General features: G+C 33.9%; 2 long non-coding RNA genes across 2 annotated transcripts; both read left to right on the forward strand.

Annotated features, from left to right (window-relative positions):
• The first annotated feature begins 203 nt into the window (after nt 1-203).
• LOC130748540 (uncharacterized) lies at nt 204-2,132 on the forward strand. Its single transcript, XR_009022727.1, has 3 exons — nt 204-295; nt 427-1,542; nt 1,632-2,132. It is a non-coding gene; the product is annotated as an uncharacterized LOC130748540 (long non-coding RNA).
• A 5,272-nt stretch (nt 2,133-7,404) lies between these two features.
• Nucleotides 7,405-10,160, forward strand: LOC130748731 (uncharacterized). The gene is made up of 4 exons (XR_009022766.1): nt 7,405-7,493; nt 9,230-9,327; nt 9,479-9,684; nt 9,789-10,160. It is a non-coding gene; the product is annotated as an uncharacterized LOC130748731 (long non-coding RNA).
• The last annotated feature ends 4,051 nt before the right edge of the window (nt 10,161-14,211 follow it).

Raw genomic sequence — 14,211 nt, forward strand, 5'->3', positions numbered from 1 at the left:
CTTCACTCAAACATTTGGTATGCATTAATATTCGATCGAATTGGGGTATTTAAGTTGTTCCACCATAAATTAATAACGAAACGACACATGAACGGCCATGAAGCATATTTCTTGAAAAAAATTCTGGCCGTCGCATTGTTAATGACGAAACTTGCAATATATATACACCCAATTGTTGCCATGCTTTTCGTACAAATTAATTTACAGTATTTAGCAAGCATGGCTTCCTCTCCTCGTACATTCCACACCATGTTTGTGTTCCTCTGCCTTGTTCTTCTCCTTTTCTCCACAAGGGGTAATTAACTCATGAATCAAACTGCCTTAAATGCTTAAGCTCCATTAATGTATATCATTGAAAAGTTTAAGAGTAGTAATGAATATGCAACGCCAGTGTAAAATGACTTTTTTTTCATTGTTGATTTGCAGAACATGTACAAGCATTCGGTTGTAAGAAGCGTAGCGTATTATGGGATGTGGGGGTGCCCTGTCTTGACACCGAAAGATGTAAGAATCAGTGCGTCAATGTGGAACGCGCAGTGTTCGGCGCTTGTGAAAACCCTGCTGGCTTAGGATTTGCTTGTTTTTGCTACTTCTGTTAAGCTGTGAATTGAATATATATAATGGGAACTGGGAAGGCAACAACGCAGTTTTCAGGGCTTGTCACCAAGATGGCTTTGACCTCGCATGCTTTTGCAACAAAAGCAGTGAATTTCATTTCAAGTCATGTGATTTAATTTCCACCTTTCATATTTAATTGCTCTCTAATCTTTCCACAGCTTAATATCGCTCTTTAATACAAAGAGGATTCATTGACAATTGGATGCTTCATTCAAAACTAATTACGTTGATTTCCAAGTATAGAGACCAACCATTCAAATGCAATAGTTCAAGATAAACTCCATGAGAATTTCAACGTATTGACTTAAAATCAATTGAGTGAGAATCTTGAATTAAGCAAGGTGATAGGCAAAACAACCATAGAGGAATAATGCACAGAGTAAATGATTTCTGGATGCAGCCAAAGTGTGGAATTAAAAGCTACAATCAAGAGATCGACTCTCTGAATCTGACTCATTTACGGTTACCATGCTGCTCTGTAAAACAGGCACATAGAGCTGTATTTCACAATTTCCTCCAAAGTTTCTTGCACTTGTGGTAAAGATTTGGGTCCCCACAAAAGAGTTGTTCTTTTTTGTTATACAACCCCCTACCTTCTATCATTAGAATTTTTATCAAATTACATTCCATATTTTGTCTCCACACTGTTGTATGAAACTTGGCACACACCCCATTAAAGCATGAAACACCTCTTCAATATTATCAAAATACAACCTTTGCCAACAGAGTTTTGTTTAGGAAGTTCTGGATACCCACGTAAATAGCCATATTTTCTAATTTTGAAATTGTGGTATGTCCATTATTTCCTCCTTGTCATATCCAACTTCAATTTTACTCAAATGGCCTCCAATTTGAAACTTTTCTTCTTGACTGTCCTCCTTTTCCTGCTTTTCAAAGGTGTCTTCCTTTTCCTGCTTTTCAAAGGTACATATTACAACTCTTCTTTGTAGCATGTATATATCACATTGTACTTTTTTCAATAAACTCTTAATTCATTGCTTTTATTGTTTCAGCTCATGGACAATGCTCCTTAAGTAACATTAGCATTGGACAAAAAGAAACATCAGATACAGCACATGGCTATCCTGTGATTCGTGTTAACATCACCAACAACTGCGCATCATGCACTCAGTCAAAAATAAAGCTTGATTGCTCTCAATTTCAAACAAAATTTGGTGACGACCCATCAAACTTGAAGGTTTCTGGGGATGATTTTTGCATTCTAAAAAATGGCCAACCCATTGAACCTTTTGAAACTGTCACTTTTCGCTATGCGTGGGATATTAGGTTTTCATTTCAACCAATTTCTTCAAAAATTGTATGTTCTTAAGTATGAGGATTAGTAATTTTTTTATTTTTCATTATCTCATGATCAGGTGAAATTTCCTATCATATCCTCTTGTTATTGTTCTATTTACTTTAGTTCCTTTAGGTGTAGCTTTAGGGAACTGACACTTTCGAATTGAAGCTTTGTATGAACTAATTAATGTCAAAATTTAGAAGATCTTATAATTAAACTTGATTTCTTGAGAGAACACAAGCAATGACTGAGCTAGAATTCCTCAATAAATACAATATGATGTTGTTAATAATAAATACCTTATGGAGATATTTTTAAACTATTATTTTTCAATTTTTATTAATAAGTAATATTTTATTATTAATTAATTTAAATTTTTAATACTATTTACATAGAAATATATTTCCTAGTTTTATTTTACAATTTTAATTTTTTTTCCTCAATTTATAATTGATAATTAATATTCTGACTATTTTTAATTAATAATTAATAAATTATTTTTTATAAGAAACTAAGAAGTTGATAACTATTATTTAATACAACTAATAACATGAAATTGTAATCAATAATTTATTACTATTGTTACTCAGACAACGTTAAAGTGATTTTTAAAATAATTTTCTAAAATAATGAGAAGGAATTCTTCCTCTATAACTCATTTATTTCAAGGAAAAAAAAAAGAAACTCATGTATAAAGGAATTAGATGAAGGGGGAAGGGGAGAAGATAATAGTGGGAGTGAATGATTAAAATATGATTTAAATAAATTTCAAAGACTAAAACTTATGTGAAAAAAGTGCATGTGACCACTCTAGCTCAACTGACTAGACTCGGTACTAGATGGTTGACTGGTCAAAATTGATGGCATGTAGGCATATGAACTTAATTTGATTTAAAAATTAGGATGACATTTCAAAGATTTTTTTTTTCAGGAACCCAATTGGATTCCTCTTACAATGTCAGAGACCTCAAGCATATTTAAATTAAACCTTTTAAATTTTCCATTTTTTATACACAAAAAACAGTTTTTGAAAACAGTAATCAAACAGGTCCTCGATCATCACAAATTACTAGGGCCCCCTCAACCTTTTGGCAGGTATAAAAGGCCAGGATTAACCTGAAACTGAAACAGGTACACACATCTTACTCCAAATTCAAAAGAAATCATAAATTCCCCAACCACTAACTTAGGTATCGTAGTGTCTTTGAAGGGACCCCTAGCCTCCCGGGCACAACACCCTGAGCTCTCCCCCAACAAAGTTCAACCGTTCCACCTCAATCAACCAGCTTGTGTCCAATGTATAACCTTAGTCTCTCTACTCTTGCTTTATCATGCTAGGCTTTGTTTTGACATCCTTTTTCATTTCCCCTACAATTACAATGCATTAATCCCCGCATATATTCGACCGATTAGGGGAATCAATTAAAATAAGTTGTTGCATCCCATGTAAAACGAAACAAGACAGGAACAGCCATGAAGCATATTTCTTGAAAATATCTCGTGCTGTCGCTAGCTTTGTTAATGACGAAACTTGCAATATATATACACAAGATTGTTTCCATGTTTTTCGTACCAATTACACTCTCATTGACATATTCACAATAGATATTAATTTAACAAGCAAGCATGGCTTCCTCTGCTCGTCTATCCTACACCATGTTTGTGTTCCTGTGCCTTGTCGTTCTTCTTTTCTCAACACGTCGTAAGTCATGAATCAAATTATAAAAGCTTAAGCTCCAATGCTCCATTAACGTACATAACTGATTTTTATATGATAGTTCATCTCACATCTTTATTTAATTAGTTTCACTGATCTTTTCTTAAATTTCTGTGATGTCTTTTTCATTCTTGTTTTGCAGAAGTGCTAGCATTAGGTTGTAAGAAGCGAAGCACTTCATTTAGTGGGATATGTACTGATTCGGGAAGCTGTAAAGATAAATGCGTTAACGTGGAACACGCAATCTTCGGGGCTTGTCACCAAGATGGCTTAGGCTTCGCGTGCTTTTGCAACTTCTGTTAATTACAGAGTGAATTTCAAGTCATGTGATTTAATTTCCACCTTTCATATTTCCTATAAAATAATACAATGGGAAGGAAACAATATACCTTATTTCTTTCTCTCTTTATATCTCTGTTGTAATTGACAGAAGATATAAACCACCTCACTATATATGTGTTTGCTTTATAATTAATGACTTGATGATGTAAATTCACACATTGTGTGGTTTTGTATAATAAAATGATTTCATTCAAAGAAATTTGCATTCTCTCAATTTTCGTATTTCTACTTCAATACGGTACCATTGTCTTTCTCGTGGTGTAGGCTGTAGACACATAAATATATTAAGAGAAGAAAAAAGAAAAAAGAAATGCTGATAAAAAAAATTAAAAAAAAGAGAAAAATAATAAATGTAATATATGATGTGATATGATCACAAGAAGAAAAAGATAGAGAGAAAAAAGAATGTATAAATGATGCTATCGTCTTATAGTACACGAATTGTGACAATTTAAGTCAGCCGGATGAATTGTGACACCATTTTCTTAAAATTGAGTACAAAATTTAGATCATCTTCATCCCTAGGTTGTTCTTAACATTATTTTTGTGTGTCCCAAGTGTCACACTAGATCTAATCAAATCATAAGAATCCTGATTCAAGTTGTTATGTATTGATGCTAGGGTTTTTAAAGTTGTGTGAGTATTGAAGCTTAAAAATGTGGTTTTGGACGTTAGTCCTTGTTGGGTAAAGCATATGCATATAGTTAGCAACTCAACTGACTTAGTAAGTTTTAGCTTTAATTTAGCTCTTAGTTTGATCTTAGAAGTTATATAAGTCTAGTTGTATGTGTGCTTGTTAAGGTTTGATTCGATGCACACGACCGTACGGGAGATAGGACTGCGAACTTGCAAGAAGAACACTTTTGGTACGGGCACTTCCAGTTCAGGACTTTAGCGTGCCACTTGTTTATTTGTTTTTTTTTTTGATAGGCAATATGAATTATATTGAATAGAAGTACAAGGGGTACTTCAACCCAATACAGAAGAGAAAAGAGTCATATAACTTGTTTATTTGTTATATGAGTTGAATGATCTTGTTGCTAAATATGAACATGTGAATGGAAATATGCTATGATATATGAGATTATGATATATGATATGCTGAGCTATGTTTCAATGACATATTGAATTATGATACGTTATGTGAACTTATGAACATGACTTGCTGGAACATGCTATATGATCACATGCTCTTGATGATATGAATCACTTGATAATCTATGATATGGTTGCATGCTTTCAATGATGTGATTAACATGAAAATCTATGAGATGATTGCAATGATTGTATAAACTATTTATTATGTTTTCTATTGAATGTTATCATCGACTATGATCGAACGGGGAAGCTAATTATGAGAAAGCTATATATCGTTGCTACGAGAAGTTATGGATACCTATGATTTTGGTGATCCCAACCACTCATGTGGAAGATACGTCGTTGGAAACTTAACTTCAATGATTTTGGTGATCCCAACCACTCATGCATGGAGATATAATTACATTTCTAACGAAATCTTGGAGCTGTTAGTGGACGGGGAATGTAACATCTTGACTTGATGACTGCCTCATGGTAACAACACGGGTTTTTCCAACACGTTTTGTCCTTACTCACGTGCTACCCAGTAAAACTTCCCTGAAGGTCACCTATCTCAATATTGCTCCAAGGAAAGCACACTTAACCTTAAAGTTTTTATGAGTTGGGCTCCTAAAAAGAAGACGTATCTTGTTGTTATGAGTAGTACCAAACAAATCTTTTAAACCCTCCTCAACTGTATAGTCTCATACCATACAATCTTGAACTACCTCTTCTTCAGGTGCGAGATCAGTTCATTCATGAGAGATGCTTGGACGGATGTCTAGCCTTCGGGCGAGATAGACTTTAATGTTGAGGAGTCTAACTCTAGTGATGCTTGGGAGGAAGAGTATTGCTCCCACCATCTGAGCTACCTCGGGCGCGTCACTGAGAGACTCTGTGATGACTGAGGACGCTACATGACTACACGCCGAGATTAGAGCCTATTCCTTCTTGGATGGCTTTGGGTGACTTTACTTCTACTGCTACTACTTCGAGCCCTTCAACTAGAACCAGTGCTGACTTTACTCTGTCAGGTTTTCTTGCTTCAACGTCTTAGGTGAAGGAAGAGCCTTTTCACACACCTTCGTCACCGACAAGATACTGTCTCCTTCATCCGACTACCACAAAGGAGACTGTTGTATGTGCGGACTGTGCATATCGACATGGAGTGGACCATCATCGATCTTGATCCCGAGGGTCCATAGAGGGATTCGCACCGATGCAGGAGGAGCCTACTGAGGATGCTAGTTAGGAGGAGGACCCATCAGAGAGGGTGTTTCACTAGCCTCATGGGAAAGTTGGTCTTGTGGGTAGATTTGGTCTTTGTAGGACTCTCTTATACTTTTTCTATTTTCTATTCCTCCAGTGATCTCTTCCTCCTAATGATCTGTTATCATTGATTGTAACAGATAGAAGGAGCTTGCCATAGTTTTTGTTTCTTGCTTTTCTTTTTTCGTAATTTCAGAACTATAGCAAGAAAATGTACTGAGAGTAATTTTTAAACAATTTATTACCCAAAAGAATATTCTCAGTTTCAGCCTCTTTTCTTCTTTTTCATCCCCCACAACAAGGAATTTTTAATCATTAATAGATATTTGTATTTCGAGTAGAACTTTAAAAGTAGAAGTTGCAAAATTTAAAATTATAGAGCATGTATGCAAAGTTAAATGGCATGTAGTCTAAAATTAGAATTATTATTTTTTCCAGATTATATCAAATTTAAAAGAAAACACCAATGAAATGTATCATTTAATTTTCAAGAAAAAATAAACTAAAGGGTTAATTGTAAAATTAGTCCCTTAGTTTGTAAGCGAGTTTGATTTTAGTTCATTTGAGGGAAAAATGACGTTTAGTGGCGGTCAAAAATCGTCACTAATTGTAAAAATAATCATCACTAAACGTCATTTTTCATCAGATCGAGAAACTAAAATCAAACACACTTATAAACTCAGAGACTAATTTAACCATTAACCCTAAACTAAAATAGGATGTCAACCTTAAAATATATAGTACCTCGTTTTTATATAAATGGGGTAGATTATATTAGAGGAGCAAAGAAAAAATTTCAAACCAGAAAGAAAATACAAGATAGTGTTTGGACAAGATATTTGACATTAGATTCGCATTTTTACAAAAAGTTGGGAGTGTCGATAAGAATTGGCTATTGGCTATTAGTTTAAATACAGAAGAATCAAGACACGAACAAATCAATGAAGCTTATCCCTAAGGGAGTATTCATGAAATTTTCCCCATGTTCACATTGTTGAAGGCAAAAGAAGCCGAAATGCCGAATTGTCTTGCATTACATATACACCCAACTGGCCATGCTTTTCGCACCTAACATCCTATACTCTTAGCAAACAATGGCTTCCTCTGTTCCTACATTCTACACCACGTTTCTTTTCCTCTGTTTTGCCCTCCTCTTATTCTCTACATCGGGTACAAACAACTAATTAAGCCACATATTCAATCATGCATGTCTATTTCCTTTAGATCCTATTTATTAATGAAAAAGATTGATGAACATAAAAACAGTGCAGTCTACTGCTGGACACCCACAAAGTGTATTGGCGGTCATAAACCACTACCAACGTGGGGCGTCCCATAGTAGCATGCACTGTTTTTATGTTTGTGTATCAGGACTGAATTATTAACCCATTGTTTGTTGGTGATTTTAGAATCATCAATGTATTTTAGTAGTAATGTGTTCTACTATAGGCTGATGCAATTACGCGTTAGGCTCAGAATCGAGTCAGGTTAGTGCGGAGTGCACGCTCGGTGAGCCAACGCATAATTAACCGCGAATACGAACCGGGGTCCAAGGGGCGGAGCCTAAGGAATGAATACAGAAAAACAGAAACAGAATACAGACACAGAAATTCGAAAACCATAACATCTCTACTTTCTTTATCTGTTCTCTTGTGCCAAGAAACAGATTGATTGTCAAGTATTATCCCAACAAAGATTTCGTGAACCCAGGCAATTATAGGGTCGAAATAATTTGTTCGGAAAGTGGACGCTCACGATTCTTGACTTTATCCAGGATTATCACAACTAGTTTTCTAACATTGTTCTCATTGTCTTCTTAATTATTTTATCATTGTGCAGAGGTGGAAGCACAATTTTGTGAAAGGCGGAGCAGTACCGATCCAGGGACTGGTAGTTGTGTAGTGTTGGGAGAGGGAAGCTGCCAAAGTGTGTGCATCAACACTGATAAAGCAGATTTCGGTCGTTGTCTGCGTCGTGGCTCTGGTTATGCTTGCTTTTGCTTCTTCGGCTGCTAAACTAAACATACTTCATTTCTGCTCTCGAGCATGCAGTTTCCTCCAGGAATATTTCCAGTAAAATAAAATAATGGAAAAAAGATATCTACTACATCTTATTCTCCAGTTACTATTCATAAGAAACAACCAATGAGTTTGCGCCACCTGGCTTTCTTTTCTTTAATTTTTCGTTTTTTTACTTAACATGTGGGATACGACGTTGTTGGCCTCGCCAACACTCTTCCTCCCCATCTCCCATCAACCCTAGCTGTCGTTAGCGTGATTCCTCTCCCATTCTACCCTCTTTGTCGTTCATCTCTCTTCTACATCAATCTGAATCCAGCTGCGTTTCCACCCACTTCTCACCAATCCATCAACTGTGTCGTTTCCGATTTGATCTGATGAGCCTTTTTTTCCGCCGTCGAACCATTCACGTCTCGACATCTCAAACGCTCAATTGTTCATTCATCACCCCTTCTCATGAGTTGCAGAACTCTTAGGGTTGAATGCATCAGCAAAGGTTGATTCTTTACTCAAATGGTTTGTATCAATCCAAATCTCCATTAATTTTCTCCATTGGGTTGAATATATTTCGTACTACTCCAACTTTTTTTTATCTCTGTTGTTGATTTTTGTTATTGAGATTTCAATTTTTTTTAACATTTATATATTATGACTACCTACAACTGCTTCATGTGTGTTTATGTGAGTGTAGTTTCAAAGTTTGGCTATAAATACCCCATGTTGTGAACTCTCATTCACACCATTCCCATATCCCAATCCTTCTGCTTGAAACCCCCCACCTCTATTTCATATGATTTCACTGTTCTGTTTGAACTCTCATATTTCATCTGATTTCACTGTTTCATGCTGTGGAATGGGAGGTCAATTTTTATATCATTTTATTATCAGATTGCAGGTTCATTTTTGCTGCAAGCTTGCTTCCTGGGGATTTAAGCAGAGAGGGAAGAATTGAATGTATGCAAAAATAGCATGGAGAGTTGTTTTAGGTGGGGTTAGCCATTTCCAAAGATGAGATACTTCTCTCACTTAAAGTCTCTATTTGCAATGTTTCTCCTTATATTCTTTGTTTCTTTCCACCAATTACTTTAATAATTACTTTGGGATATTTGTAATTATGGTCTTTTCTGTCATTTCCAGATTCTGGAGTGTTGGGTTTGTGATGTTTTGCCTCTGGAAGAGAGCCTTGCGGGTTTGTTGATGGCTTCTGGCTATGTGTACTGTTTTCTCCTTGGTAATACCTATTGTCCTGTGGTTTTTTTGCAGGTTTTGACACTACAAACGTTGCAGTGCTATAAGGTTTGTGCCATATTAGGTTCTGGGACTGTTCTGGCATAATGGTTAAGGTAGGGAGGTGGTTTTTCCTGTATCCGAGTCTTTCTCTCTTGCCATGGAATGCTATTTTAATTGGCTCCTGAGATACTTTATTTCTGGTGCATATTTTATGCAGGTGCTGGTATGTGAGGACTTAATTGAAAGGGCAAAGTCAGTTTTCGTGGATGTCTCTCTCTGCCAACATTTGAAGGTGTTTTCTTGGATTAGTCCTATATTCTTACTTGGCTTATTTGGAAGGGCTCTGTTGCTTCGTGCTTTGAAAGTAGCAAATTGATACAAAGAGACCCCTCTATGTATAGTTTATGTAGTTAGCCTTTGGGCATTTGGTATTCCCTTATCTTTCTCTGTTCTGTTTTAGTCTTAGTTTAATCTTTCCTTCTCTTTCTCCTCTATTGTATTTCTCATCTATTTGGGTTGGGGCACCCCCTTTGCCCCTCTTGATACAACTCTTTGGCTTATAAAAAAAAAAACTTTAATAATTACTTTGAAGAGCAAAAAGAGATGGAATGCAGATTTTTCTCCTTTTATTAATACTGTCATACTACTAAAGGAAAAGGAAATATTTTTCAGCAGTTGAATTTGTATTTTTATATTTTAAGTTATATTGTGTTTCCAACTATGTCACAAATAGAATAAGAAAGCCTTGGCAAGTAGAGAAATCTGATTTAGTATCAAAGAAGTGATATCTCATGTCATGTACCATTTAGTGTCATGTCTTTATGCAGGATTGTTAATTTAGAAAACTTAAGAAGCTATAACCAGATTAAGATATTGATTTCATTTGCTAAATATTCTGTTTAGCCTCGCTCATGTGGTTACTGAGGTGGACTTTAGGGAGGTTTGAAGGCTGAACTTTTATAGTAAAAAATATTAATTACAGAGTGAGAATAATGGAATGTTGGCAAAAATTCTGCACTTTCAGTTCCTTTCTGTTCCAAAACTGTCAAAGTAACTTTGGGGGTATGAACTTGAGCCCTTCATGTTGATTCTGCAAAAAAATTCTTTGTATCTGTTATTTCTTTCCATATTGTAGTTACTGAAATAAAAACTTTCTATAACTTTGCTTTCCTATATCATATAAGATTGATGTTTATGCTTTTGGATTGGTTTTAGTGGAACTCATTACTGGCTGAAAGCGAATTGAAGCGTGAAGGTCTCCAAGAAAGGAGAACTTGGTCTTATGGGTGAGTTAATGGCTTAATTATTGAGGAGTTACCTTAATTCCTGATTATGAAATGGTAAAATTCATTACTTTTGTGTACTGTGGTTGAGAATAAACAGAACATTATTAGTATGAATCTTAATCTACTCCTTTCTGATAGTGCAAAGCTTTGATGTCAATTTCACCTTAGCTTATTGCTTCTAGATCACAAAACTGTATGATGGCCTATTTGATTACTCATGTTACAAGTTGCAAGGAAATTGAAAATTGTACATTTTATCTGGTTCAAAGATCATACTAGACTTAATAAAAAGATCAGACATAATCTAGCTTTAAAGTTTGACAGATGTTATCTTTCTTAGGTGTCTTATTGTGTTATAATAGTCTATTATATTGGTCAGATCTCTTAAATAGTAAAATTCTATGAAAATCAGTTTGAATAGGGAAGATTGAATTGTGTTTACCAATATTTTGAAATTAACCAAGTGCTTACTTTTTGAGTGGATAAATGTAAGTAATGCAAAGTTTTATTATGGCAATCATAAATGTAAGTAATGCGGAGTTTGAAATTACATTACTTTTATCCTGTGTAGTATTAAACTTACACCAATGCTTAGCATTTATGACGACTATGAAGCTGGTAGTTTCGGCACTGCACTAAGGTTAAGCATAGTAATTTTAAACTTGTGTGGTCTTGCGGGCGCATCGAATGTGATATTCATTTGCACGCTAAACCTTTTATGAAGAAGGGGAAATGAGCGATTGATTAGTTGGTTGATCCTCAACTCAAGTGCAGTTTGAGATTCTCAAATTAAATGGGTAGAATGATTAAAGCAGCATGTGTTCCAAAGGAAGAATCTAGGAGCCATACAAGAGATTATTGAATAACTAAGGTTAAGAAGAACCTACTCTCTGCAAAAGAAAGAACACCAATTTTCTCGCCAAAGGCTGGTTGACTGATTGGTCATTGTGATGAAAAGTCACTTTGCTTTGGCAATGCTTGGAGTTTTAGAGTTAGAGGAGGGTTTATCTTCCTCATGATCGTTGTTTAGAAAATCTTTACGATTGTTGTCAAAAGTTTCATACTTTTTTGTTTTACATTGGTCTTTTTTCAATCGTTATATTGGGATTGGATGCCCAAGTATTTATGTTGTCCTAGACCCAATTTGTAACACTAAATTGAGACTTCCTTTTTTTTTGAAATTAAATTGAGACTTCCTTATCCTCAATGGATTTGTGATTTTGGGCTCAATTATTAAACACCGCAAAGGATACTTTCATTCCCAAAATTTTTTAAGATAGCAAAAATGAATTTGACTCATCTCAAAGAGAGACTCACTTTTTCAAAAAGCTAACAATTGTTTATAAGAAATCAACGGCTGAGATTTAGAGTTGTTTGTTTCAGCTTTTGTCTTTTAAAAAATCATATTTTAATTAATTAATTTTTTTTAACTTTTTAGGTGTTTGTTTTGGTACATAGGTGTTTGTTAAAGCTTTGAAAAAAATCATTATTTAAAAAAAAATGAAATTAGATTATTTGGAAAGGCTATTTTTCGGTTATAAGAGGAAAATTGGAAAAACTACTTAGATTTTAATTATGCAAACAAATAAAAATTATATTGGAAATCAACTCACTTTAAATTTAACTTAACTACACAAATTAATTAGTTTAAGATGGATTTTGACATTTGCTCAAATGTGATTTTTTTTCATCTATTTTAATTTTTTTCTCTTTAAATTTGACAAATGTACATAAATAAATTGTTGAGTAGAATAATATAGGTGGACTTCTGGAACTTCAGGTTTTAAAAGTGTAAAGTTATTACAGTTTATATGATTAAGTTCATGTTGTTCATAAGACAACCAATGTTGTTTATTCAAACAATTTATACGATCTATTAAAGTTATTATTATGATTAATTTAAACTTATATATTTGTAAAAACCACAATTAATAAAAGTATGATGTGTAAACCTATTAATGATTACTAAGATTTAACTTTAAACTATAAATTAAACTCGTGCGTTGCACGGGTTCGTTTTTAGTTATATTTTTAATTTTAATTGTGATATTTATATTTATATAAAAGTAAGAAACTATTAAATGAAAAAAATAGAGTATATAGATATATTAAATATAATTACATTGAGGAAATTCATTGTATATTGGATTTTTAGTATATTGTGCATATGTATCATTATACTCAACAATAGGTATTTTTCATTTACTTTGGTGATGCTACTTTAGACAATACAACATATAATTGACTGTGACAAAATACAGGCATAGTTTAATGACCGACCTTGGTTTTTTTTTTATTGTCATTGCATAACAAACTTTTGTGGGCAATTACCGTTGGTGCACAATGAGTAAGAGTGTTATATGAGGGATTTGTAACTGAAGAGAGAAAAAGACTTAACAACTAACTGAAAAAAGGGAGCAAACTGGTCGATTTCCATTGAAATTGAAATGATAGTAGTTTTAATTTGATATAACATAAATTTAATTACTTTTTTGGTTTAGTATTGAAATGAAAGTAACTAAGTCATTGCAATTATGTTATCAATTGTGTTGATTTTTTTATCCAGGTTGATGTAGTTGTTTACAACTGCTGATTGCATTGAAGAAGTTCTTTTAAAGTCAGTTTCACATATATAAAAGTAGATTTCTATCTAGCTGGGCATTTGTTCTCTTTGAAGGATTGAGTTGGGTTGCTATTTTTTTTTGTCTATAATGACAAAATATGACAATATATTGAGGAGCGTAAGATTCTTATTCTCATCATATCATAAGTGAAGGACATTTTGAGCAATATATTTTACACTTATTTGTTTAGTGCAGTGTAGACATTTATGCGGTTCACACTTTGTTACTACTTTGTGTCATATAGATATAGAAATGCTTAATAGCTCTTTTGGTCACTCACTTATCACGATTTTACATTTTTGGTCCCCCAATAAAAAAATTAGCACTTTTGGTCCTTCACATTGCTTATTTGTTTGCAAAAGTGATCCTTATTTGGACTAAAACGGCAAAAGTGTGTAAATGTGAGGACTAATTTTCCTAATTTTTTCCTAGATAGACCAAAAGTGCAAGATCGTGATAAATGAGGGACCAAAAGAGATATTAAGCCATATAGAAATGATGATATTTGTATGATTCAATTGAATGAAAAGAATTGTTTAGAAAAGATAATGTAGAATATAAAGTAGTAAATTACCATATTTGTGAAACTCACACTCTTATTTTACAATCATCAGTAGTGCAGGATAGATCGTTAAGGAATGTGTGTTCTTTGTTGTTGTTGATGATCTTTTTCCTGAAACAAAAAAACAACAAATGAGTAATTAAAAAAAAAAACAGTTTTGAGATTAAC

This window comes from Lotus japonicus, chromosome 3 (genome assembly GCF_012489685.1).
Source record: "Lotus japonicus ecotype B-129 chromosome 3, LjGifu_v1.2".
Classification (NCBI taxonomy): Eukaryota; Viridiplantae; Streptophyta; class Magnoliopsida; order Fabales; family Fabaceae; genus Lotus; species Lotus japonicus.